The 23,701-nt window shown below is 48.4% G+C and overlaps 54 non-coding genes and 3 pseudogenes across 54 annotated transcripts; all 57 read left to right on the top strand.

Annotated features, from left to right (window-relative positions):
- Positions 1-222: 222 nt before the first annotated feature.
- Positions 223-341, top strand: LOC140590044 (5S ribosomal RNA). The gene has a single exon (XR_011991223.1). It is a non-coding gene; the product is annotated as a 5S ribosomal RNA (ribosomal RNA).
- Positions 342-638: 297 nt separating this feature from the next.
- Positions 639-757, top strand: LOC140590033 (5S ribosomal RNA). Its single transcript, XR_011991212.1, has one exon. It is a non-coding gene; the product is annotated as a 5S ribosomal RNA (ribosomal RNA).
- Positions 758-1,054: 297 nt separating this feature from the next.
- On the top strand, positions 1,055-1,173 carry LOC140590797 (5S ribosomal RNA). The gene has a single exon (XR_011991634.1). It is a non-coding gene; the product is annotated as a 5S ribosomal RNA (ribosomal RNA).
- A 297-nt stretch (positions 1,174-1,470) lies between these two features.
- Positions 1,471-1,589, top strand: LOC140590022 (5S ribosomal RNA). The gene has a single exon (XR_011991201.1). It is a non-coding gene; the product is annotated as a 5S ribosomal RNA (ribosomal RNA).
- Positions 1,590-1,886: 297 nt separating this feature from the next.
- LOC140590011 (5S ribosomal RNA) lies at positions 1,887-2,005 on the top strand. The gene has a single exon (XR_011991190.1). It is a non-coding gene; the product is annotated as a 5S ribosomal RNA (ribosomal RNA).
- Positions 2,006-2,302: 297 nt separating this feature from the next.
- On the top strand, positions 2,303-2,421 carry LOC140590000 (5S ribosomal RNA). The gene has a single exon (XR_011991179.1). It is a non-coding gene; the product is annotated as a 5S ribosomal RNA (ribosomal RNA).
- Positions 2,422-2,718: 297 nt separating this feature from the next.
- Positions 2,719-2,837, top strand: LOC140589989 (5S ribosomal RNA). The gene has a single exon (XR_011991168.1). It is a non-coding gene; the product is annotated as a 5S ribosomal RNA (ribosomal RNA).
- A 297-nt stretch (positions 2,838-3,134) lies between these two features.
- On the top strand, positions 3,135-3,253 carry LOC140589978 (5S ribosomal RNA). The gene has a single exon (XR_011991157.1). It is a non-coding gene; the product is annotated as a 5S ribosomal RNA (ribosomal RNA).
- A 297-nt stretch (positions 3,254-3,550) lies between these two features.
- LOC140589486 (5S ribosomal RNA) lies at positions 3,551-3,669 on the top strand. Its single transcript, XR_011990665.1, has one exon. It is a non-coding gene; the product is annotated as a 5S ribosomal RNA (ribosomal RNA).
- A 297-nt stretch (positions 3,670-3,966) lies between these two features.
- On the top strand, positions 3,967-4,085 carry LOC140589967 (5S ribosomal RNA). Its single transcript, XR_011991146.1, has one exon. It is a non-coding gene; the product is annotated as a 5S ribosomal RNA (ribosomal RNA).
- Positions 4,086-4,382: 297 nt separating this feature from the next.
- On the top strand, positions 4,383-4,502 carry LOC140589958 (5S ribosomal RNA). Its single transcript, XR_011991137.1, has one exon. It is a non-coding gene; the product is annotated as a 5S ribosomal RNA (ribosomal RNA).
- Positions 4,503-4,799: 297 nt separating this feature from the next.
- LOC140589806 (5S ribosomal RNA) lies at positions 4,800-4,918 on the top strand. The gene has a single exon (XR_011990985.1). It is a non-coding gene; the product is annotated as a 5S ribosomal RNA (ribosomal RNA).
- Positions 4,919-5,215: 297 nt separating this feature from the next.
- On the top strand, positions 5,216-5,334 carry LOC140589583 (5S ribosomal RNA). Its single transcript, XR_011990762.1, has one exon. It is a non-coding gene; the product is annotated as a 5S ribosomal RNA (ribosomal RNA).
- A 297-nt stretch (positions 5,335-5,631) lies between these two features.
- On the top strand, positions 5,632-5,750 carry LOC140589805 (5S ribosomal RNA). Its single transcript, XR_011990984.1, has one exon. It is a non-coding gene; the product is annotated as a 5S ribosomal RNA (ribosomal RNA).
- Positions 5,751-6,047: 297 nt separating this feature from the next.
- LOC140589804 (5S ribosomal RNA) lies at positions 6,048-6,166 on the top strand. The gene has a single exon (XR_011990983.1). It is a non-coding gene; the product is annotated as a 5S ribosomal RNA (ribosomal RNA).
- A 297-nt stretch (positions 6,167-6,463) lies between these two features.
- LOC140589956 (5S ribosomal RNA) lies at positions 6,464-6,582 on the top strand. Its single transcript, XR_011991135.1, has one exon. It is a non-coding gene; the product is annotated as a 5S ribosomal RNA (ribosomal RNA).
- Positions 6,583-6,879: 297 nt separating this feature from the next.
- On the top strand, positions 6,880-7,008 carry LOC140590252 (5S ribosomal RNA; annotated as a pseudogene).
- Positions 7,009-7,305: 297 nt separating this feature from the next.
- LOC140589803 (5S ribosomal RNA) lies at positions 7,306-7,424 on the top strand. The gene has a single exon (XR_011990982.1). It is a non-coding gene; the product is annotated as a 5S ribosomal RNA (ribosomal RNA).
- Positions 7,425-7,721: 297 nt separating this feature from the next.
- On the top strand, positions 7,722-7,840 carry LOC140589945 (5S ribosomal RNA). Its single transcript, XR_011991124.1, has one exon. It is a non-coding gene; the product is annotated as a 5S ribosomal RNA (ribosomal RNA).
- A 297-nt stretch (positions 7,841-8,137) lies between these two features.
- Positions 8,138-8,266, top strand: LOC140590251 (5S ribosomal RNA; annotated as a pseudogene).
- A 297-nt stretch (positions 8,267-8,563) lies between these two features.
- LOC140590009 (5S ribosomal RNA) lies at positions 8,564-8,682 on the top strand. The gene has a single exon (XR_011991188.1). It is a non-coding gene; the product is annotated as a 5S ribosomal RNA (ribosomal RNA).
- Positions 8,683-8,979: 297 nt separating this feature from the next.
- On the top strand, positions 8,980-9,098 carry LOC140589929 (5S ribosomal RNA). The gene has a single exon (XR_011991108.1). It is a non-coding gene; the product is annotated as a 5S ribosomal RNA (ribosomal RNA).
- Positions 9,099-9,389: 291 nt separating this feature from the next.
- LOC140589933 (5S ribosomal RNA) lies at positions 9,390-9,508 on the top strand. Its single transcript, XR_011991112.1, has one exon. It is a non-coding gene; the product is annotated as a 5S ribosomal RNA (ribosomal RNA).
- Positions 9,509-9,805: 297 nt separating this feature from the next.
- Positions 9,806-9,924, top strand: LOC140589922 (5S ribosomal RNA). The gene has a single exon (XR_011991101.1). It is a non-coding gene; the product is annotated as a 5S ribosomal RNA (ribosomal RNA).
- Positions 9,925-10,221: 297 nt separating this feature from the next.
- LOC140590751 (5S ribosomal RNA) lies at positions 10,222-10,340 on the top strand. The gene has a single exon (XR_011991588.1). It is a non-coding gene; the product is annotated as a 5S ribosomal RNA (ribosomal RNA).
- Positions 10,341-10,637: 297 nt separating this feature from the next.
- Positions 10,638-10,756, top strand: LOC140589504 (5S ribosomal RNA). Its single transcript, XR_011990683.1, has one exon. It is a non-coding gene; the product is annotated as a 5S ribosomal RNA (ribosomal RNA).
- A 297-nt stretch (positions 10,757-11,053) lies between these two features.
- Positions 11,054-11,172, top strand: LOC140589911 (5S ribosomal RNA). Its single transcript, XR_011991090.1, has one exon. It is a non-coding gene; the product is annotated as a 5S ribosomal RNA (ribosomal RNA).
- Positions 11,173-11,469: 297 nt separating this feature from the next.
- On the top strand, positions 11,470-11,588 carry LOC140590638 (5S ribosomal RNA). The gene has a single exon (XR_011991469.1). It is a non-coding gene; the product is annotated as a 5S ribosomal RNA (ribosomal RNA).
- Positions 11,589-11,885: 297 nt separating this feature from the next.
- LOC140589642 (5S ribosomal RNA) lies at positions 11,886-12,004 on the top strand. Its single transcript, XR_011990821.1, has one exon. It is a non-coding gene; the product is annotated as a 5S ribosomal RNA (ribosomal RNA).
- A 297-nt stretch (positions 12,005-12,301) lies between these two features.
- LOC140589900 (5S ribosomal RNA) lies at positions 12,302-12,420 on the top strand. Its single transcript, XR_011991079.1, has one exon. It is a non-coding gene; the product is annotated as a 5S ribosomal RNA (ribosomal RNA).
- Positions 12,421-12,717: 297 nt separating this feature from the next.
- LOC140589485 (5S ribosomal RNA) lies at positions 12,718-12,836 on the top strand. The gene has a single exon (XR_011990664.1). It is a non-coding gene; the product is annotated as a 5S ribosomal RNA (ribosomal RNA).
- A 297-nt stretch (positions 12,837-13,133) lies between these two features.
- LOC140589609 (5S ribosomal RNA) lies at positions 13,134-13,252 on the top strand. The gene has a single exon (XR_011990788.1). It is a non-coding gene; the product is annotated as a 5S ribosomal RNA (ribosomal RNA).
- A 297-nt stretch (positions 13,253-13,549) lies between these two features.
- On the top strand, positions 13,550-13,668 carry LOC140589889 (5S ribosomal RNA). The gene has a single exon (XR_011991068.1). It is a non-coding gene; the product is annotated as a 5S ribosomal RNA (ribosomal RNA).
- A 297-nt stretch (positions 13,669-13,965) lies between these two features.
- LOC140590802 (5S ribosomal RNA) lies at positions 13,966-14,084 on the top strand. Its single transcript, XR_011991639.1, has one exon. It is a non-coding gene; the product is annotated as a 5S ribosomal RNA (ribosomal RNA).
- A 297-nt stretch (positions 14,085-14,381) lies between these two features.
- On the top strand, positions 14,382-14,500 carry LOC140589802 (5S ribosomal RNA). The gene has a single exon (XR_011990981.1). It is a non-coding gene; the product is annotated as a 5S ribosomal RNA (ribosomal RNA).
- A 297-nt stretch (positions 14,501-14,797) lies between these two features.
- LOC140589878 (5S ribosomal RNA) lies at positions 14,798-14,916 on the top strand. The gene has a single exon (XR_011991057.1). It is a non-coding gene; the product is annotated as a 5S ribosomal RNA (ribosomal RNA).
- A 297-nt stretch (positions 14,917-15,213) lies between these two features.
- On the top strand, positions 15,214-15,332 carry LOC140589867 (5S ribosomal RNA). The gene has a single exon (XR_011991046.1). It is a non-coding gene; the product is annotated as a 5S ribosomal RNA (ribosomal RNA).
- Positions 15,333-15,629: 297 nt separating this feature from the next.
- LOC140589484 (5S ribosomal RNA) lies at positions 15,630-15,748 on the top strand. The gene has a single exon (XR_011990663.1). It is a non-coding gene; the product is annotated as a 5S ribosomal RNA (ribosomal RNA).
- Positions 15,749-16,045: 297 nt separating this feature from the next.
- LOC140589801 (5S ribosomal RNA) lies at positions 16,046-16,164 on the top strand. The gene has a single exon (XR_011990980.1). It is a non-coding gene; the product is annotated as a 5S ribosomal RNA (ribosomal RNA).
- A 297-nt stretch (positions 16,165-16,461) lies between these two features.
- Positions 16,462-16,580, top strand: LOC140589483 (5S ribosomal RNA). The gene has a single exon (XR_011990662.1). It is a non-coding gene; the product is annotated as a 5S ribosomal RNA (ribosomal RNA).
- Positions 16,581-16,877: 297 nt separating this feature from the next.
- Positions 16,878-16,997, top strand: LOC140589957 (5S ribosomal RNA). The gene has a single exon (XR_011991136.1). It is a non-coding gene; the product is annotated as a 5S ribosomal RNA (ribosomal RNA).
- A 297-nt stretch (positions 16,998-17,294) lies between these two features.
- On the top strand, positions 17,295-17,413 carry LOC140589607 (5S ribosomal RNA). Its single transcript, XR_011990786.1, has one exon. It is a non-coding gene; the product is annotated as a 5S ribosomal RNA (ribosomal RNA).
- A 297-nt stretch (positions 17,414-17,710) lies between these two features.
- On the top strand, positions 17,711-17,829 carry LOC140589856 (5S ribosomal RNA). Its single transcript, XR_011991035.1, has one exon. It is a non-coding gene; the product is annotated as a 5S ribosomal RNA (ribosomal RNA).
- Positions 17,830-18,126: 297 nt separating this feature from the next.
- LOC140589715 (5S ribosomal RNA) lies at positions 18,127-18,245 on the top strand. Its single transcript, XR_011990894.1, has one exon. It is a non-coding gene; the product is annotated as a 5S ribosomal RNA (ribosomal RNA).
- Positions 18,246-18,542: 297 nt separating this feature from the next.
- Positions 18,543-18,661, top strand: LOC140589470 (5S ribosomal RNA). The gene has a single exon (XR_011990649.1). It is a non-coding gene; the product is annotated as a 5S ribosomal RNA (ribosomal RNA).
- Positions 18,662-18,958: 297 nt separating this feature from the next.
- LOC140589845 (5S ribosomal RNA) lies at positions 18,959-19,077 on the top strand. The gene has a single exon (XR_011991024.1). It is a non-coding gene; the product is annotated as a 5S ribosomal RNA (ribosomal RNA).
- Positions 19,078-19,374: 297 nt separating this feature from the next.
- Positions 19,375-19,493, top strand: LOC140589834 (5S ribosomal RNA). The gene has a single exon (XR_011991013.1). It is a non-coding gene; the product is annotated as a 5S ribosomal RNA (ribosomal RNA).
- Positions 19,494-19,790: 297 nt separating this feature from the next.
- On the top strand, positions 19,791-19,909 carry LOC140589822 (5S ribosomal RNA). Its single transcript, XR_011991001.1, has one exon. It is a non-coding gene; the product is annotated as a 5S ribosomal RNA (ribosomal RNA).
- A 297-nt stretch (positions 19,910-20,206) lies between these two features.
- On the top strand, positions 20,207-20,325 carry LOC140589800 (5S ribosomal RNA). The gene has a single exon (XR_011990979.1). It is a non-coding gene; the product is annotated as a 5S ribosomal RNA (ribosomal RNA).
- Positions 20,326-20,622: 297 nt separating this feature from the next.
- On the top strand, positions 20,623-20,741 carry LOC140589754 (5S ribosomal RNA). The gene has a single exon (XR_011990933.1). It is a non-coding gene; the product is annotated as a 5S ribosomal RNA (ribosomal RNA).
- Positions 20,742-21,038: 297 nt separating this feature from the next.
- LOC140590113 (5S ribosomal RNA) lies at positions 21,039-21,157 on the top strand (annotated as a pseudogene).
- Positions 21,158-21,454: 297 nt separating this feature from the next.
- Positions 21,455-21,573, top strand: LOC140589119 (5S ribosomal RNA). The gene has a single exon (XR_011990296.1). It is a non-coding gene; the product is annotated as a 5S ribosomal RNA (ribosomal RNA).
- Positions 21,574-21,870: 297 nt separating this feature from the next.
- Positions 21,871-21,989, top strand: LOC140589714 (5S ribosomal RNA). The gene has a single exon (XR_011990893.1). It is a non-coding gene; the product is annotated as a 5S ribosomal RNA (ribosomal RNA).
- A 297-nt stretch (positions 21,990-22,286) lies between these two features.
- Positions 22,287-22,405, top strand: LOC140589469 (5S ribosomal RNA). Its single transcript, XR_011990648.1, has one exon. It is a non-coding gene; the product is annotated as a 5S ribosomal RNA (ribosomal RNA).
- A 297-nt stretch (positions 22,406-22,702) lies between these two features.
- On the top strand, positions 22,703-22,821 carry LOC140589810 (5S ribosomal RNA). Its single transcript, XR_011990989.1, has one exon. It is a non-coding gene; the product is annotated as a 5S ribosomal RNA (ribosomal RNA).
- A 297-nt stretch (positions 22,822-23,118) lies between these two features.
- On the top strand, positions 23,119-23,237 carry LOC140589799 (5S ribosomal RNA). The gene has a single exon (XR_011990978.1). It is a non-coding gene; the product is annotated as a 5S ribosomal RNA (ribosomal RNA).
- Positions 23,238-23,534: 297 nt separating this feature from the next.
- LOC140589788 (5S ribosomal RNA) lies at positions 23,535-23,653 on the top strand. Its single transcript, XR_011990967.1, has one exon. It is a non-coding gene; the product is annotated as a 5S ribosomal RNA (ribosomal RNA).
- The last annotated feature ends 48 nt before the right edge of the window (positions 23,654-23,701 follow it).

Below are 23,701 nucleotides of genomic sequence, written 5' to 3'. Positions count from 1 at the left end.
ACAAATTACCTTTATTTGTAGAACGACAGCAGTCCCCGCCCACTTTTGCAGAAAGTACTCGTAGCAATCGTATACAACTCACCGATTTCTTCCTCATTTTAATAACGAGTTTCTCAAAGACATCTTGACATCAATGCCGCATCGACGTCTGCTCTTCTCTCGGTGCGACTCTCAATAAACCCTCAACTGAAAACAAAAGTGCTGATTCTGGCCGCTTCCCTCGCTTACGGCCATACCGTTCCGACTGCGCCCGATCTCGTCTGATCTCGGAAGCTAAGCGGGGCCGGGCTTGGTTAGTACTTGGTTGGGAGACTGCCTGGGAATACCAAGTGCCGTAAGCTTTTTCTTAGTTTCACCTTATCCAGAGGGCCCTGCGTCTTGCCACGAATGTAAAGATGTCACTACCCTTTCATTTCACAAATTACCTTTATTTGTACAAAGACGGCAGTCCCCGCCCACTTTTGCAGAAAGTACTCGTAGCAATCGTATACAACTCACCGCTTTCTTCCTCATTTTAATAACGACTTTCTCAAAGACATCTTGACATCAATGCCGCATCGACGTCTGCTCTTCTCTCGGTGCGACTCTCAATAAACCCTCAACTGAAAACAAAAGTGCTGATTCTGGCCGCTTCCCTCGCTTACGGCCATACCGTTCCGACTGCGCCCGATCTCGTCTGATCTCGGAAGCTAAGCGGGGCCGGGCTTGGTTAGTACTTGGTTGGGAGACTGCCTGGGAATACCAAGTGCCGTAAGCTTTTTCTTAGTTTCACCTTATCCAGAGGGCCCTGCGTCTTGCCACGAATGTAAAGATGTCACTACCCTTTCATTTCACAAATTACCTTTATTTGTAGAACGACAGCAGTCCCCGCCCACTTTTGCAGAAAGTACTCGTAGCAATCGTATACAACTCACCGCTTTCTTCCTCATTTTAATAACGACTTTCTCAAAGACATCTTGACATCAATGCCGCATCGACGTCTGCTCTTCTCTCGGTGCGACTCTCAATAAACCCTCAACTGAAAACAAAAGTGCTGATTCTGGCCGCTTCCCTCGCTTACGGCCATACCGTTCCGACTGCGCCCGATCTCGTCTGATCTCGGAAGCTAAGCGGGGCCGGGCTTGGTTAGTACTTGGTTGGGAGACTGCCTGGGAATACCTAGTGCCGTAAGCTTTTTCTTAGTTTCACCTTATCCAGAGGGCCCTGCGTCTTGCCACGAATGTAAAGATGTCACTACCCTTTCATTTCACAAATTACCTTTATTTGTAGAACGACAGCAGTCCCCGCCCACTTTTGCAGAAAGTACTCGTAGCAATCGTATACAACTCACCGATTTCTTCCTCATTTTAATAACGACTTTCTCAAAGACATCTTGACATCAATGCCGCATCGACGTCTGCTCTTCTCTCGGTGCGACTCTCAATAAACCCTCAACTGAAAACAAAAGTGCTGATTCTGGCCGCTTCCCTCGCTTACGGCCATACCGTTCCGACTGCGCCCGATCTCGTCTGATCTCGGAAGCTAAGCGGGGCCGGGCTTGGTTAGTACTTGGTTGGGAGACTGCCTGGGAATACCAAGTGCCGTAAGCTTTTTCTTAGTTTCACCTTATCCAGAGGGCCCTGCGTCTTGCCACGAATGTAAAGATGTCACTACCCTTTCATTTCACAAATTACCTTTATTTGTACAAAGACGGCAGTCCCCGCCCACTTTTGCAGAAAGTACTCGTAGCAATCGTATACAACTCACCGATTTCTTCCTCATTTTAATAATGACTTTCTCAAAGACATCTTGACATCAATGCCGCATCGACGTCTGCTCTTCTCTCGGTGCGACTCTCAATAAACCCTCAACTGAAAACAAAAGTGCTGATTCTGGCCGCTTCCCTCGCTTACGGCCATACCGTTCCGACTGCGCCCGATCTCGTCTGATCTCGGAAGCTAAGCGGGGCCGGGCTTGGTTAGTACTTGGTTGGGAGACTGCCTGGGAATACCAAGTGCCGTAAGCTTTTTCTTAGTTTCACCTTATCCAGAGGGCCCTGCGTCTTGCCACGAATGTAAAGATGTCACTACCCTTTCATTTCACAAATTACCTTTATTTGTAGAACGACAGCAGTCCCCGCCCACTTTTGCAGAAAGTACTCGTAGCAATCGTATACAACTCACCGCTTTCTTCCTCATTTTAATAACGACTTTCTCAAAGACATCTTGACATCAATGCCGCATCGACGTCTGCTCATCTCTCGGTGCGACTCTCAATAAACCCTCAACTGAAAACAAAAGGGCTGATTCTGGCCGCTTCCCTCGCTTACGGCCATACCGTTCCGACTGCGCCCGATCTCGTCTGATCTCGGAAGCTAAGCGGGGCCGGGCTTGGTTAGTACTTGGTTGGGAGACTGCCTGGGAATACCAAGTGCCGTAAGCTTTTTCTTAGTTTCACCTTATCCAGAGGGCCCTGCGTCTTGCCACGAATGTAAAGATGTCACTACCCTTTCATTTCACAAATTACCTTTATTTGTACAAAGACGGCAGTCCCCGCCCACTTTTGCAGAAAGTACTCGTAGCAATCGTATACAACTCACCGATTTCTTCCTCATTTTAATAACGACTTTCTCAAAGACATCTTGACATCAATGCCGCATCGACGTCTGCTCTTCTCTCGGTGCGACTCTCAAGAAACCCTCAACTGAAAACAAAAGTGCTGATTCTGGCCGCTTCCCTCGCTTACGGCCATACCGTTCCGACTGCGCCCGATCTCGTCTGATCTCGGAAGCTAAGCGGGGCCGGGCTTGGTTAGTACTTGGTTGGGAGACTGCCTGGGAATACCAAGTGCCGTAAGCTTTTTCTTAGTTTCACCTTATCCAGAGGGCCCTGCGTCTTGCCACGAATGTAAAGATGTCACTACCCTTTCATTTCACAAATTACCTTTATTTGTACAAAGACGGCAGTCCCCGCCCACTTTTGCAGAAAGTACTCGTAGCAATCGTATACAACTCACCGATTTCTTCCTCATTTTAATAACGACTTTCTCAAAGACATCTTGACATCAATGCCGCATCGACGTCTGCTCTTCTCTCGGTGCGACTCTCAATAAACCCTCAACTGAAAACAAAAGTGCTGATTCTGGCCGCTTCCCTCGCTTACGGCCATACCGTTCCGACTGCGCCCGATCTCGTCTGATCTCGGAAGCTAAGCGGGGCCGGGCTTGGTTAGTACTTGGTTGGGAGACTGCCTGGGAATACCAAGTGCCGTAAGCTTTTTCTTAGTTTCACCTTATCCAGAGGGCCCTGCGTCTTGCCACGAATGTAAAGATGTCACTACCCTTTCATTTCACAAATTACCTTTATTTGTAGAACGACAGCAGTCCCCGCCCACTTTTGCAGAAAGTACTCGTAGCAATCGTATACAACTCACCGCTTTCTTCCTCATTTTAATAACGACTTTCTCAAAGACATCTTGACATCAATGCCGCATCGACGTCTGCTCATCTCTCGGTGCGACTCTCAATAAACCCTCAACTGAAAACAAAAGTGCTGATTCTGGCCGCTTCCCTCGCTTACGGCCATACCGTTCCGACTGCGCCCGATCTCGTCTGATCTCGGAAGCTAAGTGGGGCCGGGCTTGGTTAGTACTTGGTTGGGAGACTGCCTGGGAATACCAAGTGCCGTAAGCTTTTTCTTAGTTTCACCTTATCCAGAGGGCCCTGCGTCTTGCCACGAATGTAAAGATGTCACTACCCTTTCATTTCACAAATTACCTTTATTTGTACAAAGACGGCAGTCCCCGCCCACTTTTGCAGAAAGTACTCGTAGCAATCGTATACAACTCACCGCTTTCTTCCTCATTTTAATAACGACTTTCTCAAAGACATCTTGACATCAATGCCGCATCGACGTCTGCTCTTCTCTCGGTGCGACTCTCAATAAACCCTCAACTGAAAACAAAAGTGCTGATTCTGGCCGCTTACCTCGCTTACGGCCATACCGTTCCGACTGCGCCCGATCTCGTCTGATCTCGGAAGCTAAGCGGGGCCGGGCTTGGTTAGTACTTGGTTGGGAGACTGCCTGGGAATACCAAGTGCCGTAAGCTTTTTCTTAGTTTCACCTTATCCAGAGGGCCCTGCGTCTTGCCACGAATGTAAAGATGTCACTACCCTTTCATTTCACAAATTACCTTTATTTGTACAAAGACGGCAGTCCCCGCCCACTTTTGCAGAAAGTACTCGTAGCAATCGTATACAACTCACCGATTTCTTCCTCATTTTAATAATGACTTTCTCAAAGACATCTTGACATCAATGCCGCATCGACGTCTGCTCTTCTCTCGGTGCGACTCTCAATAAACCCTCAACTGAAAACAAAAGTGCTGATTCTGGCCGCTTCCCTCGCTTACGGCCATACCGTTCCGACTGCGCCCGATCTCGTCTGATCTCGGAAGCTAAGCGGGGCCGGGCTTGGTTAGTACTTGGTTGGGAGACTGCCTTAGGAATACCAAGTGCCGTAAGCTTTTTCCTAGTTTCACCTTATCCAGAGGGCCCTGCGTCTTGCCACGAATGTAAAGATGTCACTACCCTTTCATTTCACAAATTACCTTTATTTGTACAACGACGGCAGTCCCCGCCCACTTTTGCAGAAGGTACTCGTAGCAATCGTATACAACTCACCGCTTTCTTCCTCATTTTAATAACGACTTTCTCAAAGACATCTTGACATCAATGCCGCATCGACGTCTGCTCTTCTCTCGGTGCGACTCTCAATAAACCCTCAACTGAAAACAAAAGGGCTGATTCTGGCCGCTTCCCTCGCTTACGGCCATACCGTTCCGACTGCGCCCGATCTCGTCTGATCTCGGAAGCTAAGCGGGGCCGGGCTTGGTTAGTACTTGGTTGGGAGACTGCCTGGGATTACCAAGTGCCGTAAGCTTTTTCTTAGTTTCACCTTATCCAGAGGGCCCTGCGTCTTGCCACGAATGTAAAGATGTCACTCCCCTTTCATTTCACAAATTACCTTTATTTGTACAACGACGGCAGTCCCCGCCCACTTTTGCAGAAAGTACTCGTAGCAATCGTATACAACTCACCGCTTTCTTCCTCATTTTAATAACGACTTTCTCAAAGACATCTTGACATCAATGCCGCATCGACGTCTGCTCTTCTCTCGGTGCGACTCTCAATAAACCCTCAACTGAAAACAAAAGTGCTGATTCTGGCCGCTTCCCTTGCTTACGGCCATACCGTTCCGACTGCGCGCGATCTCGTCTGATCTCGGAAGCTAAGCGGGGCCGGGCTTGGTTAGTACTTGGTTGGGAGACTGCCTGGGAATACCAAGTGCCGTAAGCTTTTTCTTAGTTTCACCTTATCCAGAGGGCCCTGCGTCTTGCCACGAATTGAAAGATGTCACTACCCTTTCATTTCACAAATTACCTTTATTTGTACAAAGACGGCAGTCCCAGCCCACTTTTGCAGAAAGTACTCGTAGCAATCGTATACAACTCACCGCTTTCTTCCTCATTTTAATAACGACTTTCTCAAAGACATCTTGACATCAATGCCGCATCGACGTCTGCTCTTCTCTCGGTGCGACTCTCAATAAACCCTCAACTGAAAACAAAAGTGCTGATTCTGGCCGCTTCCCTCGCTTACGGCCATACCGTTCCGACTGCGCCCGATCTCGTCTGATCTCGGAAGCTAAGCGGGGCCGGGCTTGGTTAGTACTTGGTTGGGAGACTGCCTGGGATTACCAAGTGCCGTAAGCTTTTTCTTAGTTTCACCTTATCCAGAGGGCCCTGCGTCTTGCCACGAATGTAAAGATGTCACTCCCCTTTCATTTCACAAATTACCTTTATTTGTACAAAGACGGCAGTCCCAGCCCACTTTTGCAGAAAGTACTCGTAGCAATCGTATACAACTCACCGATTTCTTCCTCATTTTAATAACGACTTTCTCAAAGACATCTTGACATCAATGCCGCATCGACGTCTGCTCTTCTCTCGGTGCGACTCTCAATAAACCCTCAACTGAAAACAAAAGGGCTGATTCTGGACGCTTCCCTCGCTTACGGCCATACCGTTCCGACTGCGCCCGATCTCGTCTGATCTCGGAAGCTAAGCGGGGCCGGGCTTGGTTAGTACTTGGTTGGGAGACTGCCTGGGATTACCAAGTGCCGTAAGCTTTTTCTTAGTTTCACCTTATCCAGAGGGCCCTGCGTCTTGCCACGAATGTAAAGATGTCACTCCCCTTTCATTTCACAAATTACCTTTATTTGTACAAAGACGGCAGTCCCAGCCCACTTTTGCAGAAAGTACTCGTAGCAATCGTATACAACTCACCGATTTCTTCCTCATTTTAATAACGACTTTCTCAAAGACATCTTGACATCAATGCCGCATCGACGTCTGCTCTTCTCTCGGTGCGACTCTCAATAAACCCTCAACTGAAAACAAAAGGGCTGATTCTGGACACTTCCCTTGCTTACGGCCATACCGTTCCGACTGCGCCCGATCTCGTCTGATCTCGGAAGCTAAGCGGGGCCGGGCTTGGTTAGTACTTGGTTGGGAGACTGCCTGGGAATACCAAGTGCCGTAAGCTTTTTCTTAGTTTCACCTTATCCAGAGGGCCCTGCGTCTTGCCACGAATTGAATGATGTCACTCCCTTTTCATTTCACAAATTACCTTTATTTGCACAACGACGGCAGTCCCAGCCCACTTTTGCAGAAAGTACTCGTAGCAATCGTATACAACTCACCGCTTTCTTCCTCATTTTAAGAACGATTTTCTCAAAGACATCTTGACATCAATGCCGCATCGACGTCTGCTCTTCTCTCGGTGCGACCCTCAATAAACCCTCAACTGAAAACAAAAGTGCTGATTCTGGCCGCTTCCCTCGCTTACGGCCATACCGTTCCGACTGCGCCCGATCACGGCTGATCTTGTCTGATCTCGGAAGCTAAGTGGGGCCGGGCTTGGTTAGTACTTGGTTGGGAGACTGCCTGGGAATACCAAGTGCCGTAAGCTTTTTCTTAGTTTCACCTTATCCAGAGGGCCCTGCGTCTTGCCACGAATTGAAAGATGTCACTACCCTTTCATTTCACAAATTACCTTTATTTGTACAAAGACGGCAGTCCCAGCCCACTTTTGCAGAAAGTACTCGTAGCAATCGTATACAACTCACCGCTTTCTTCCTCATTTTAATAACGACTTTCTCAAAGACATCTTGACATCAATGCCGCATCGACGTCTGCTCTTCTCTCGGTGCGACTCTCAATAAACCCTCAACTGAAAACAAAAGTGCTGATTCTGGCCGCTTCCCTCGCTTACGGCCATACCGTTCCGACTGCGCCCGATCTCGTCTGATCTCGGAAGCTAAGCGGGGCCGGGCTTGGTTAGTACTTGGTTGGGAGACTGCCTGGGATTACCAAGTGCCGTAAGCTTTTTCTTAGTTTCACCTTATCCAGAGGGCCCTGCGTCTTGCCACGAATGTAAAGATGTCACTCCCCTTTCATTTCACAAATTACCTTTATTTGTACAAAGACGGCAGTCCCAGCCCACTTTTGCAGAAAGTACTCGTAGCAATCGTATACAACTCACCGATTTCTTCCTCATTTTAATAACGACTTTCTCAAAGACATCTTGACATCAATGCCGCATCGACGTCTGCTCTTCTCTCGGTGCGACTCTCAATAAACCCTCAACTGAAAACAAAAGGGCTGATTCTGGACACTTCCCTTGCTTACGGCCATACCGTTCCGACTGCGCCCGATCTCGTCTGATCTCGGAAGCTAAGCGGGGCCGGGCTTGGTTAGTACTTGGTTGGGAGACTGCCTGGGAATACCAAGTGCCGTAAGCTTTTTCTTAGTTTCACCTTATCCAGAGGGCCCTGCGTCTTGCCACGAATTGAATGATGTCACTCCCTTTTCATTTCACAAATTACCTTTATTTGCACAACGACGGCAGTCCCAGCCCACTTTTGCAGAAAGTACTCGTAGCAATCGTATACAACTCACCGCTTTCTTCCTCATTTTAAGAACGATTTTCTCAAAGACATCTTGACATCAATGCCGCATCGACGTCTGCTCTTCTCTCGGTGCGACCCTCAATAAACCCTCAACTGAAAACAAAAGTGCTGATTCTGGCCGCTTCCCTCGCTTACGGCCATACCGTTCCGACTGCGCCCGATCACGGCTGATCTTGTCTGATCTCGGAAGCTAAGTGGGGCCGGGCTTGGTTAGTACTTGGTTGGGAGACTGCCTGGGAATACCAAGTGCCGTAAGCTTTTTCTTAGTTTCACCTTATCCAGAGGGCCCTGCGTCTTGCCACGAATTGAAAGATGTCACTCCCTTTTCATTTCACAAATTACCTTTATTTGTACAATGACGGCAGTCCCAGCCCACTTTTGCAGATAGTACTCGTAGCAATCGTATACAACTCACCGCTTTCTTCCTCATTTTAAGAACGACTTTCTCAAAGACATCTTGACATCAATGCCGCATTGACGTCTGCTCTTCTCTCGGTGCGACTCTTAATAAACCCTCAACTGAAAACAAAAGGCCTGATTCTGGCTGCTTACCTCGCTTACGGCCATACCGTTCCGACTGTGCCCGATCTCGTCTGATCTCGGAAGCTAAGCGGGGCCGGGCTTGGTTAGTACTTGGTTGGGAGACTGCCTGGGATTACCAAGTGCTGTAAGCTTTTTCTTACTTTCACTTTATCCCGAGGGCCCAGCGTCTTGCTACGAATGTAAAGCTGTCACTCCCCTATCATTTCACAAAGTATCTTTATTTGTACAACGACGGCAGTCCCCGCCCACTTTTGCAGAAAGTACTCGTAGCAATCGCATACAACTCACCGCTTTCTTCCTCATTTTAATAACGACTTTCTCAAAGACATCTTGACATCAATGCCGCATCGACGTCTGCTCTTCTCTCGGTGCGACTCTCAATAAACCCTCAACTGAAAACAAAAGGGCTGATTCTGGCCGCTTCCCTCGCTTGCGGCCATACCGTTCCGACTGCGCCCGATCTCGTCTGATCTCGGAAGCTAAGCGGGGCCGGGCTTGGTTAGTACTTGGTTGGGAGACTGCCTGGGATTACCAAGTGCCGTAAGCTTTTTCTTACTTTCACCTTATCCAGAGCGCCCTGCGTCTTGCTAAGAATGTAAAGATGTCACTCCCCTTTCATTTCACAAATTACCTTTATTTGTACAATGACGGTAGCCCACTATTGCAGAAAGTACTCGTAGCAATCGAATACAACTCACCGCTTTCTTCCTCATTTTAAGAACTACTTTCTCAAAGACATCTTGACATCAATGCCGCATCGACGTCTGCTCTTCTCTCGGTGCGACTCTCAATAAACCCTCAACTGAAAACAAAAGTGCTGATTCTGGCCGCTTCCCTCGCTTACGGCCATACCGTTCCGACTGCGCCCGATCTCGTCTGATCTCGGAAGCTAAGCGGGGCCGGGCTTGGTTAGTACTTGGTTGGGAGACTGCCTGGGAATACCAAGTGCCGTAAGCTTTTTCTTAGTTTCACCTTATCCAGAGGGCCCTGCGTCTTGCCACGAATGTAAAGATGTCACTACCCTTTCATTTCACAAATTACCTTTATTTGTAGAACGACAGCAGTCCCCGCCCACTTTTGCAGAAAGTACTCGTAGCAATCGTATACAACTCACCGATTTCTTCCTCATTTTAATAACGACTTTCTCAAAGACATCTTGACATCAATGCCGCATCGACGTCTGCTCTTCTCTCGGTGCAACTCTCAATAAACCCTCAACTGAAAACAAAAGTGCTGATTCTGGCCGCTTCCCTCGCTTACGGCCATACCGTTCCGACTGCGCCCGATCTCGTCTGATCTCGGAAGCTAAGCGGGGCCGGGCTTGGTTAGTACTTGGTTGGGAGACTGCCTGGGAATACCAAGTGCCGTAAGCTTTTTCTTAGTTTCACCTTATCCAGAGGGCCCTGCGTCTTGCCACGAATGTAAAGATGTCACTACCCTTTCATTTCACAAATTACCTTTATTTGTAGAACGACAGCAGTCCCCGCCCACTTTTGCAGAAAGTACTCGTAGCAATCGTATACAACTCACCGATTTCTTCCTCATTTTAATAACGACTTTCTCAAAGACATCTTGACATCAATGCCGCATCGACGTCTGCTCTTCTCTCGGTGCGACTCTCAATAAACCCTCAACTGAAAACAAAAGTGCTGATTCTGGCCGCTTCCCTCGCTTACGGCCATACCGTTCCGACTGCGCCCGATCTCGTCTGATCTCGGAAGCTAAGCGGGACCGGGCTTGGTTAGTACTTGGTTGGGAGACTGCCTGGGAATACCAAGTGCCGTAAGCTTTTTCTTAGTTTCACCTTATCCAGAGGGCCCTGCGTCTTGCCACGAATGTAAAGATGTCACTACCCTTTCATTTCACAAATTACCTTTATTTGTACAAAGACGGCAGTCCCCGCCCACTTTTGCAGAAAGTACTCGTAGCAATCGTATACAACTCACCGCTTTCTTCCTCATTTTAATAACGACTTTCTCAAAGACATCTTGACATCAATGCCGCATCGACGTCTGCTCTTCTCTCGGTGCGACTCTCAATAAACCCTCAACTGAAAACAAAAGTGCTGATTCTGGCCGCTTCTCTCGCTTACGGCCATACCGTTCCGACTGCGCCCGATTTCGTCTGATCTCGGAAGCTAAGCGGGGCCGGGCTTGGTTAGTACTTGGTTGGGAGACTGCCTGGGAATACCAAGTGCCGTAAGCTTTTTCTTAGTTTCACCTTATCCAGAGGGCCCTGCGTCTTGCCACGAATGTAAAGATGTCACTACCCTTTCATTTCACAAATTACCTTTATTTGTAGAACGACAGCAGTCCCCGCCCACTTTTGCAGAAAGTACTCGTAGCAATCGTATACAACTCACCGATTTCTTCCTCATTTTAATAACGACTTTCTCAAAGACATCTTAACATCAATGCCGCATCGACGTCTGCTCTTCTCTCGGTGCGACTCTCAATAAACCCTCAACTGAAAACAAAAGTGCTGATTCTGGCCGCTTCCCTCGCTTACGGCCATACCGTTCCGACTGCGCCCGATCTCGTCTGATCTCGGAAGCTAAGCGGGGCCGGGCTTGGTTAGTACTTGGTTGGGAGACTGCCTGGGAATACCAAGTGCCGTAAGCTTTTTCTTAGTTTCACCTTATCCAGAGGGCCCTGCGTCTTGCCACGAATGTAAAGATGTCACTACCCTTTCATTTCACAAATTACCTTTATTTGTACAAAGACGGCAGTCCCCGCCCACTTTTGCAGAAAGTACTCGTAGCAATCGTATACAACTCACCGATTTCTTCCTCATTTTAATAACGACTTTCTCAAAGACATCTTGACATCAATGCCGCATCGACGTCTGCTCTTCTCTCGGTGCGACTCTCAATAAACCCTCAACTGAAAACAAAAGTGCTGATTCTGGCCGCTTCCCTCGCTTACGGCCATACCGTTCCGACTGCGCCCGATCTCGTCTGATCTCGGAAGCTAAGCGGGACCGGGCTTGGTTAGTACTTGGTTGGGAGACTGCCTGGGAATACCAAGTGCCGTAAGCTTTTTCTTAGTTTCACCTTATCCAGAGGGCCCTGCGTCTTGCCACGAATGTAAAGATGTCACTACCCTTTCATTTCACAAATTACCTTTATTTGTACAAAGACGGCAGTCCCCGCCCACTTTTGCAGAAAGTACTCGTAGCAATCGTATACAACTCACCGCTTTCTTCCTCATTTTAATAACGACTTTCTCAAAGACATCTTGACATCAATGCCGCATCGACGTCTGCTCTTCTCTCGGTGCGACTCTCAATAAACCCTCAACTGAAAACAAAAGTGCTAATTCTGGCCGCTTCCCTCGCTTACGGCCATACCGTTCCGACTGCGCCCGATCTCGTCTGATCTCGGAAGCTAAGTGGGGCCGGGCTTGGTTAGTACTTGGTTGGGAGACTGCCTGGGAGTACCAAGTGCCGTAAGCTTTTTCTTAGTTTCACCTTATCCAGAGGGCCCTGCGTCTTGCCACGAATGTAAAGATGTCACTACCCTTTCATTTCACAAATTACCTTTATTTGTACAAAGACGGCAGTCCCCGCCCACATTTGCAGAAAGTACTCGTAGCAATCATATACAACTCACCGATTTCTTCCTCATTTTAATAACGACTTTCTCAAAGACATCTTGACATCAATGCCGCATCGACGTCTGCTCTTCTCTCGGTGCGACTCTCAATAAACCCTCAACTGAAAACAAAAGTGCTGATTCTGGCCGCTTCCCTCGCTTACGGCCATACCGTTCCGACTGCGCCCGATCTCGTCTGATCTCGGAAGCTAAGCGGGGCCGGGCTTGGTTAGTACTTGGTTGGGAGACTGCCTGGGAATACCAAGTGCCGTAAGCTTTTTCTTAGTTTCACCTTATCCAGAGGGCCCTGCGTCTTGCCACGAATGTAAAGATGTCACTACCCTTTCATTTCACAAATTACCTTTATTTGTAGAACGACAGCAGTCCCCGCCCACTTTTGCAGAAAGTACTCGTAGCAATCGTATACAACTCACCGATTTCTTCCTCATTTTAATAACGACTTTCTCAAAGACATCTTGACATCAATGCCGCATCGACGTCTGCTCTTCTCTCGGTGCGACTCTCAATAAACCCTCAACTGAAAACAAAAGTGCTGATTCTGGCCGCTTCCCTCGCTTACGGCCATACCGTTCCGACTGCGCCCGATCTCGTCTGATCTCGGAAGCTAAGTGGGGCCGGGCTTGGTTAGTACTTGGTTGGGAGACTGCCTGGGAATACCAAGTGCCGTAAGCTTTTTCTTAGTTTCACCTTATCCAGAGGGCCCTGCGTCTTGCCACGAATGTAAAGATGTCACTACCCTTTCATTTCACAAATTACCTTTATTTGTAGAATGACAGCAGTCCCCGCCCACTTTTGCAGAAAGTACTCGTAGCAATCGTATACAACTCACCGATTTCTTCCTCATTTTAATAACGACTTTCTCAAAGACATCTTGACATCAATGCCGCATCGACGTCTGATCTTCTCTCGGTGCGACTCTCAATAAACCCTCAACTGAAAACAAAAGGGCTGATTCTGGCCACTTCCCTTGCTTACGGCCATACCGTTCTGACTGTGCCCGATCTCGTCTGATCTCGGAAGCTAAGCGGGGCCGGGCTTGGTTAGTACTTGGTTGGGAGACTGCCTGGGAATACCAAGTGCCGTAAGCTTTTTCTTAATTTCACCTTATCCAGAGGGCCCTGCGTCTTGCCACGAATGTAAAGATGTCACTACCCTTTCATTTCACAAATTACCTTTATTTGTACAAAGACGGCAGTCCCCGCCCACTTTTGCAGAAAGTACTCGTAGCAATCGTATACAACTCACCGATTTCTTCCTCATTTTAATAACGACTTTCTCAAAGACATCTTGACATCAATGCCGCATCGACGTCTGCTCTTCTCTCGGTGCGACTCTCAAGAAACCCTCAACTGAAAACAAAAGTGCTGATTCTGGCCGCTTCCCTCGCTTACGGCCATACCGTTCCGACTGCGCCCGATCTCGTCTGATCTCGGAAGCTAAGCGGGGCCGGGCTTGGTTAGTACTTGGTTGGGAGACTGCCTGGGAATACCAAGTGCCGTAAGCTTTTTCTTAGTTTCACCTTATCCAGAGGGCCCTGCGTCTTGCCACGAATGTAAAGATGTCACTACCCTTTCATTTCACAAATTACCTTTATTTGTAGAACGACAGCAGTCCCCGCCCACTTTTGCAGAAAGTACTCGTAGCAATCGTATACAACTCACCGCTTTCTTCCTCATTTTAATAACGACTTTCTCAAAGACATCTTGACATCAATGCCGCATCGACGTCTGCTCTTCTCTCGGTGCGACTCTCAATTAACCCTGAACTGAAAACAAAAGGGCTGATTCTGGCCGCTTCCCTCGCTTACGGCCATACCGTTCCGACTGCGCCCGATCTCGTCTGATCTCGGAAGCTAAGCGGGGCCGGGCTTGGTTAGTACTTGGCTGGGAGACTGCCTGGGAATACCAAGTGCCGTAAGCTTTTTCTTAGTTTCACCTTATCCAGAGGGCCCTGCGTCTTGCCACGAATGTAAAGATGTCACTACCCTTTCATTTCACAAATTACCTTTATTTGTAGAACGACAGCAGTCCCCGCCCACTTTTGCAGAAAGTACTCTTAGCAATCGTATACAACTCACCGCTTTCTTCCTCATTTTAATAACGACTTTCTCAAAGACATCTTGACATCAATGCCGCATCGACGTCTGCTCTTCTCTCGGTGCGACTCTCAATAAACCCTCAACTGAAAACAAAAGGGCTGATTCTGGCCGCTTCCCTCGCTTACGGCCATACCGTTCCGACTGCGCCCGATCTCGTCTGATCTCGGAAGCTAAGCGGGGCCGGGCTTGGTTAGTACTTGGTTGGGAGACTGCCTGGGATTACCAAGTGCCGTAAGCTTTTTCTTAGTTTCACCTTATCCAGAGGGCCCTGCGTCTTGCCACGAATGTAAAGATGTCACTACCCTTTCATTTCACAAATTACCTTTATTTGTACAAAGACGGCAGTCCCCGCCCACTTTTGCAGAAAGTACTCGTAGCAATCGTATACAACTCACCGCTTTCTTCCTCATTTTAATAACGACTTTCTCAAAGACATCTTGACATCAATGCCGCATCGACGTCTGCTCTTCTCTCGGTGCGACTCTCAATAAACCCTCAACTGAAAACAAAAGGGCTGATTCTGGCCGCTTTCCTCGCTTACGGCCATACCGTTCCGACTGCGCCCGATCTCGTCTGATCTCGGAAGCTAAGCGGGGCCGGGCTTGGTTAGTACTTGGTTGGGAGACTGCCTGGGAATACCAAGTGCCGTAAGCTTTTTCTTAGTTTCACCTTATCCAGAGGGCCCTGCGTCTTGCCATGAATGTAAAGATGTCACTACCCTTTCATTTCACAAATTACCTTTATTTGTACAAAGACGGCAGTCCCCGCCCACATTTGCAGAAAGTACTCGTAGCAATCATATACAACTCACCGATTTCTTCCTCATTTTAATAACGACTTTCTCAAAGACATCTTGACATCAATGCCGCATCGACGTCTGCTCTTCTCTCGGTGCGACTCTCAATAAACCCTCAACTGAAAACAAAAGTGCTGATTCTGGCCGCTTCCCTCGCTTACGGCCATACCGTTCCGACTGCGCCCGATCTCGTCTGATCTCGGAAGCTAAGCGGGGCCGGGCTTGGTTAGTACTTGGTTGGGAGACTGCCTGGGAATACCAAGTGCCGTAAGCTTTTTCTTAGTTTCACCTTATCCAGAGGGCCCTGCGTCTTGCCACGAATGTAAAGATGTCACTACCCTTTCATTTCACAAATTACCTTTATTTGTAGAACGACAGCAGTCCCCGCCCACTTTTGCAGAAAGTACTCGTAGCAATCGTATACAACTCACCGATTTCTTCCTCATTTTAATAACGACTTTCTCAAAGACATCTTGACATCAATGCCGCATCGACGTCTGCTCTTCTCTCGGTGCGACTCTCAATAAACCCTCAACTGAAAACAAAAGTGCTGATTCTGGCCGCTTCCCTCGCTTACGGCCATACCGTTCCGACTGCGCCCGATCTCGTCTGATCTCGGAAGCTAAGTGGGGCCGGGCTTGGTTAGTACTTGGTTGGGAGACTGCCTGGGAATACCAAGTGCCGTAAGCTTTTTCTTAGTTTCACCTTATCCAGAGGGCCCTGCGTCTTGCCACGAATGTAAAGATGTCACTACCCTTTCATTTCACAAATTACCTTTATTTGTAGAATGACAGCAGTCCCCGCCCACTTTTGCAGAAAGTACTCGTAGCAATCGTATACAACTCACCGATTTCTTCCTCATTTTAATAACGACTTTCTCAAAGACATCTTGACATCAATGCCGCATCGACGTCTGATCTTCTCTCGGTGCGACTCTCAATAAACCCTCAACTGAAAACAAAAGGGCTGATTCTGGCCGCTTCCCTCGCTTACGGCCATACCGTTCCGACTGCGCCCGATCTCGTCTGATCTCGGAAGCTAAGCGGGGCCGGGCTTGGTTAGTACTTGGTTGGGAGACTGCCTGGGATTACCAAGTGCCGTAAGCTTTTTCTTAGTTTCACCTTATCCAGAGGGCCCTGCGTCTTGCCACGAATGTAAAGATGTCACTACCCTTTCATTTCACAAATTACCTTTATTTGTACAAAGACGGCAGTCCCCGCCCACTTTTGCAGAAAGTACTCGTAGCAATCGTATACAACTCACCGCTTTCTTCCTCATTTTAATAACAACTTTCTCAAAGACATCTTGACATCAATGCCGCATCGACGTCTGCTCTTCTCTCGGTGCGACTCTCAATAAACCCTCAACTGAAAACAAAAGGGCTGATTCTGGCCGCTTCCCTCGCTTACGGCCATACCGTTCCGACTGCGCCCGATCTCGTCTGATCTCGGAAGCTAAGTGGGGCCGGGCTTGGTTAGTACTTGGTTGGGAGACTGCCTGGGAATACCAAGTGCCGTAAGCTTTTTCTTAGTTTCACCTTATCCAGAGGGCCCTGCGTCTTGCCACGAATGTAAAGATGTCACTACCCTTTCATTTCACAAATTACCTTTATTTGTAGAACGACAGCAGTCCCCGCCCACTTTTGCAGAAAGTACTCGTAGCAATCGTATACAACTCACCGATTTCTTCCTCATTTTAATAACGACTTTCTCAAAGACATCTTGACATCAATGCCGCATCGACGTCTGCTCTTCTCTCGGTGCGACTCTCAATAAACCCTCAACTGAAAACAAAAGGGCTGATTCTGGCCGCTTCCCTCGCTTACGGCCATACCGTTCCGACTGCGCCCGATCTCGTCTGATCTCGGAAGCTAAGCGGGGCCGGGCTTGGTTAGTACTTGGTTGGGAGACTGCCTTAGGAATACCAAGTGCCGTAAGCTTTTTCTTAGTTTCACCTTATCCAGAGGGCCCTGCGTCTTGCCACGAATTGAAAGATGTCACTACCCTTTCATTTCACAAATTACCTTTATTTGTACAAAGACGGCAGTCCCCGCCCACTTTTGCAGAAAGTCCTCGTAGCAATCGCATACAACTCACCGATTTCTTCCTCATTTTAATAACGAATTTCTCAAAGACATCTTGACATCAATGCCGCATCGACGTCTGCTCTTCTCTTGGTGCGACTCTCAATAAACCCTCAACTGAAAACAAAAGTGCTGATTCTGGCCGCTTCCCTCGCTTACGGCCATACCGTTCCGACTGCGCCCGATCTCGTCTGATCTCGGAAGCTAAGCGGGGCCGGTCTTGGTTAGTACTTGGTTGGGAGACTGCCTGGGAATACCAAGTGCCGTAAGCTTTTTCTTAGTTTCACCTTATCCAGAGGGCCCTGCGTCTTGCCACGAATGTAAAGATGTCACTACCCTTTCATTTCACAAATTACCTTTATTTGTAGAACGACAGCAGTCCCCGCCCACTTTTGCAGAAAGTACTCGTAGCAATCGTATACAACTCACCGATTTCTTCCTCATTTTAATAACGACTTTCTCAAAGACATCTTGACATCAATGCCGCATCGACGTCTGCTCTTCTCTCGGTGCGACTCTCAATAAACCCTCAACTGAAAACAAAAGTGCTGATTCTGGCCGCTTCCCTTGCTTACGGCCATACCGTTCCGACTGCGCCCGATCTCGTCTGATCTCGGAAGCTAAGCGGGGCCGGGCTTGGTTAGTACTTGGTTGGGAGACTGCCTGGGAATACCAAGTGCCGTAAGCTTTTTCTTAGTTTCACCTTATCCAGAGGGCCCTGCGTCTTGCCACGAATTGAAAGATGTCACTACCCTTTCATTTCACAAATTACCTTTATTTGTAGAACGACAGCAGTCCCCGCCCACTTTTGCAGAAAGTACTCGTAGCAATCGTATACAACTCACCGATTTCTTCCTCATTTTAATAACGACTTTCTCAAAGACATCTTGACATCAATGCCGCATCGACGTCTGCTCTTCTCTCGGTGCGACTCTCAATAAACCCTCAACTGAAAACAAAAGGGCTGATTCTGGCCGCTTCCCTCGCTTACGGCCATACCGTTCCGACTGCGCCCGATCTCGTCTGATCTCGGAAGCTAAGCGGGGCCGGGCTTGGTTAGTACTTGGTTGGGAGACTGCCTGGGAATACGAAGTGCCGTAAGCTTTTTCTTAGTTTCACCTTATCCAGAGGGCCCTGCGTCTTGCCACGAATGTAAAGATGTCACTCCCCTTTCATTTCACAAATTACCTTTATTTGTAGAACGACAGCAGTCCCCGCCCACTTTTGCAGAAAGTACTCGTAGCAATCGTATACAACTCACCGATTTCTTCCTCATTTTAATAACGACTTTCTCAAAGACATCTTGACATCAATGCCGCATCGACGTCTGCTCTTCTCTCGGTGCGACTCTCAATAAACCCTCAACTGAAAACAAAAGGGCTGATTCTGGCCGCTTCCCTTGCTTACGGCCATACCGTTCCGACTGCGCCTGATCTCGTCTGATCTCGGAAGCTAAGCGGGGCCGGGCTTGGTTAGTACTTGGTTGGGAGACTGCCTGGGAATACCAAGTGCCGTAAGCTTTTTCTTAGTTTCACCTTATCCAGAGGGCCCTGCGTCTTGCCACGAATGTAAAGATGTCACTCCCCTTTCATTTCACAAATTACCTTTATTTGTACAACGACGGCAGTCCCCGCCCACTTTTGCAGAAAGTACTCGTAGCAATGGTATACAACTCACCGCTTTCTTCCTCATTTTAATAACGACTTTCTCAAAGACATCTTGACATCAATGCCGCATCGACGTCTGCTCTTCTCTCGGTGCGACTCTCAATAAACCCTCAACTGAAAACAAAAGGGCTGATTCTGGCCGCTTCCCTCGCTTACGGCCATACCGTTCCGACTGCGCCCGATCTCGTCTGATCTCGGAAGCTAAGCGGGGCCGGGCTTGGTTAGTACTTGGTTGGGAGACTGCCTGGGAATACCAAGTGCCGTAAGCTTTTTCTTAGTTTCACCTTATCCAGAGGGCCCTGCGTCTTGCCACGAATTGAAAGATGTCACTACCCTTTCATTTCACAAATTACCTTTATTTGTAGAACGACGGCAGTCCCCGCCCACTTTTGCAGAAAGTACTCGTAGCAATCGTATACAACTCACCGATTTCTTCCTCATTTTAATAACGACTTTCTCAAAGACATCTTGACATCAATGCCGCATCGACGTCTGCTCTTCTCTCGGTGCGACTCTCAATAAACCCTCAACTGAAAACAAAAGTGCTGATTCTGGCAGCTTCCCTTGCTTACGGCCATACCGTTCCGACTGCGCCCGATCTCGTCTGATCTCGGAAGCTAAGCGGGGCCGGGCTTGGTTAGTACTTGGTTGGGAGACTGCCTGGGAATACCAAGTGCCGTAAGCTTTTTCTTAGTTTCACCTTATCCAGAGGGCCCTGCGTCTTGCCACGAATGTAAAGATGTCACTCCCCTTTCATTTCACAAATTACCTTTATTTGTACAACGACGGCAGTCCCCGCCCACTTTTGCAGAAAGTACTCGTAGCAATCGTATACAACTCACCGCTTTCTTCCTCATTTTAATAACGACTTTCTCAAAGACATCTTGACATCAATGCCGCATCGACGTCTGCTCTTCTCTCGGTGCGACTCTCAATAAACCCTCAACTGAAAACAAAAGTGCTGATTCTGGCAGCTTCCCTTGCTTACGGCCATACCGTTCCGACTGCGCCCGATCTCGTCTGATCTCGGAAGCTAAGCGGGGCCGGGCTTGGTTAGTACTTGGTTGGGAGACTGCCTGGGAATACCAAGTGCCGTAAGCTTTTTCTTAGTTTCACCTTATCCAGAGGGCCCTGCGTCTTGCCACGAATGTAAAGATGTCACTCCCCTTTCATTTCACAAATTACCTTTATTTGTACAACGACGGCAGTCCCCGCCCACTTTTGCAGAAAGTACTCGTAGCAATCGTATACAACTCACCGCTTTCTTCCTCATTTTAATAACAACTTTCTCAAAGACATCTTGACATCAATGCCGCATCGACGTCTGCTCTTCTCTCGGTGCGACTCTCAATAAACCCTCAACTGAAAACAAAAGGGCTGATTCTGGCCGCTTCCCTCGCTTACGGCCATACCGTTCCGACTGCGCCCGATCTCGTCTGATCTCGGAAGCTAAGCGGGGCCGGGCTTGGTTAGTACTTGGTTGGGAGACTGCCTGGGATTACCAAGTGCCGTAAGCTTTTTCTTAGTTTCACCTTATCCAGAGGGCCCTGCGTCTTGCCACGAATGTAAAGATGTCACTCCCCTTTCATTTCACAAATTACCTTTATTTGTACAACGACGGCAGTCCCCGCCCACTTTTGCAGAAAGTACTCGTAGCAATCGTAAACAACTCACCGCTTTCTTCCTCATTTTAATAACGACTTTCTCAAAGACATCTTGACATCAATGCCGCATCGACGTCTGCTCTTCTCTCGGTGCGACTCTCAATAAACCCTCAACTGAAAACAAAAGTGCTGATTCTGGCCGCTTCCCTCGCTTACGGCCATAGCGTTCCGACTGCGCCCGATCTCGTCTGATCTCGGAAGCTAAGCGGGGCCGGGCTTGGTTAGTACTTGGTTGGGAGACTGCCTGGGAATACCAAGTGCCGTAAGCTTTTTCTTAGTTTCACCTTATCCAGAGGGCCCTGCGTCTAGCCACGAATTGAAAGATGTCACTACCCTTTCATTTCACAAATTACCTTTATTTGTACAAAGACGGCAGTCCCAGCCCACTTTTGCAGAAAGTACTCGTAGCAATCGTATACAACTCACCGCTTTCTTCCTCATTTTAATAACGACTTTCTCAAAGACATCTTGACATCAATGCCGCATCGACGTCTGCTCTTCTCTCGGTGCGACTCTCAATAAACCCTCAACTGAAAACAAAAGTGCTGATTCTGGCCGCTTCCCTCGCTTACGGCCATACCGTTCCGACTGCGCCCGATCTCGTCTGATCTCGGAAGCTAAGCGGGGCCGGGCTTGGTTAGTACTTGGTTGGGAGACTGCCTGGGATTACGAAGTGCCGTAAGCTTTTTCTTAGTTTCACCTTATCCAGAGGGCCCTGCGTCTTGCCACGAATTGAAAGATGTCACTACCCTTTCATTTCACAAATTACCTTTATTTGTACAAAGACGGCAGTCCCAGCCCACTTTTGCAGAAAGTACTCGTAGCAATCGTATACAACTCACCGATTTCTTCCTCATTTTAATAACGACTTTCTCAAAGACATCTTGACATCAATGCCGCATCGACGTCTGCTCTTCTCTCGGTGCGACTCTCAATAAACCCTCAACTGAAAACAAAAGGGCTGATTCTGGCCGCTTCCCTCGCTTACGGCCATACCGTTCCGACTGCGCCCGATCTCGTCTGATCTCGGAAGCTAAGCGGGGCCGGGCTTGGTTAGTACTTGGTTGGGAGACTGCTTGGGAATACCAAGTGCCGTAAGCTTTTTCTTAGTTTCACCTTATCCAGAGGGCCCTGCGTCTTGCCACGAATTGAATGATGTCACTCCCTTTTCATTTCACAAATTACCTTTATTTGTACAACGACGGCAGTCCCAGCCCACTTTTGCAGAAAGTACTCGTAGCAATCGTATACAACTCACCGCTTTCTTCCTCATTTTAAGAACGACTTTCTCAAAGACATCTTGACATCAATGCCGCATCGACGTCTGCTCTTCTCTCGGTGCGACTCTCAATAAACCCTCAACTGAAAACAAAAGGGCTGATTCTGGCCGCTTCCCTCGCTTACGGCCATACCGTTCCGACTGCGCCCGATCTCGTCTGATCTCGGAAGCTAAGCGGGGCCGGGCTTGGTTAGTACTTGGTTGGGAGACTGCCTGGGAATACGAAGTGCCGTAAGCTTTTTCTTAGTTTCACCTTATCCAGAGGGCCCTGCGTCTTGCCACGAATGTAAAGATGTCACTCCCCTTTCATTTCACAAATTACCTTTATTTGTAGAACGACAGCAGTCCCCGCCCACTTTTGCAGAAAGTACTCGTAGCAATCGTATACAACTCACCGATTTCTTCCTCATTTTAATAACGACTTTCTCAAAGACATCTTGACATCAATGCCGCATCGACGTCTGCTCTTCTCTCGGTGCGACTCTCAATAAACCCTCAACTGAAAACAAAAGGGCTGATTCTGGCCGCTTCCCTTGCTTACGGCCATACCGTTCCGACTGCGCCTGATCTCGTCTGATCTCGGAAGCTAAGCGGGGCCGGGCTTGGTTAGTACTTGGTTGGGAGACTGCCTGGGAATACCAAGTGCCGTAAGCTTTTTCTTAGTTTCACCTTATCCAGAGGGCCCTGCGTCTTGCCACGAATGTAAAGATGTCACTCCCCTTTCATTTCACAAATTACCTTTATTTGTACAACGACGGCAGTCCCCGCCCACTTTTGCAGAAAGTACTCGTAGCAATGGTATACAACTCACCGCTTTCTTCCTCATTTTAATAACGACTTTCTCAAAGACATCTTGACATCAATGCCGCATCGACGTCTGCTCTTCTCTCGGTGCGACTCTCAATAAACCCTCAACTGAAAACAAAAGGGCTGATTCTGGCCGCTTCCCTCGCTTACGGCCATACCGTTCCGACTGCGCCCGATCTCGTCTGATCTCGGAAGCTAAGCGGGGCCGGGCTTGGTTAGTACTTGGTTGGGAGACTGCCTGGGAATACCAAGTGCCGTAAGCTTTTTCTTAGTTTCACCTTATCCAGAGGGCCCTGCGTCTTGCCACGAATTGAAAGATGTCACTACCCTTTCATTTCACAAATTACCTTTATTTGTAGAACGACGGCAGTCCCCGCCCACTTTTGCAGAAAGTACTCGTAGCAATCGTATACAACTCACCGATTTCTTCCTCATTTTAATAACGACTTTCTCAAAGACATCTTGACATCAATGCCGCATCGACGTCTGCTCTTCTCTCGGTGCGACTCTCAATAAACCCTCAACTGAAAACAAAAGTGCTGATTCTGGCAGCTTCCCTTGCTTACGGCCATACCGTTCCGACTGCGCCCGATCTCGTCTGATCTCGGAAGCTAAGCGGGGCCGGGCTTGGTTAGTACTTGGTTGGGAGACTGCCTGGGAATACCAAGTGCCGTAAGCTTTTTCTTAGTTTCACCTTATCCAGAGGGCCCTGCGTCTTGCCACGAATGTAAAGATGTCACTCCCCTTTCATTTCACAAATTACCTTTATTTGTACAACGACGGCAGTCCCCGCCCACTTTTGCAGAAAGTACTCGTAGCAATCGTATACAACTCACCGCTTTCTTCCTCATTTTAATAACGACTTTCTCAAAGACATCTTGACATCAATGCCGCATCGACGTCTGCTCTTCTCTCGGTGCGACTCTCAATAAACCCTCAACTGAAAACAAAAGTGCTGATTCTGGCAGCTTCCCTTGCTTACGGCCATACCGTTCCGACTGCGCCCGATCTCGTCTGATCTCGGAAGCTAAGCGGGGCCGGGCTTGGTTAGTACTTGGTTGGGAGACTGCCTGGGAATACCAAGTGCCGTAAGCTTTTTCTTAGTTTCACCTTATCCAGAGGGCCCTGCGTCTTGCCACGAAT

Source organism: Paramormyrops kingsleyae, chromosome 4, assembly GCF_048594095.1.
Source record: "Paramormyrops kingsleyae isolate MSU_618 chromosome 4, PKINGS_0.4, whole genome shotgun sequence".
Classification (NCBI taxonomy): Eukaryota; Metazoa; Chordata; class Actinopteri; order Osteoglossiformes; family Mormyridae; genus Paramormyrops; species Paramormyrops kingsleyae.
Note: the sequence above shows the minus strand (reverse complement) of the source record. Positions and strands in the feature narration are given on the sequence as shown.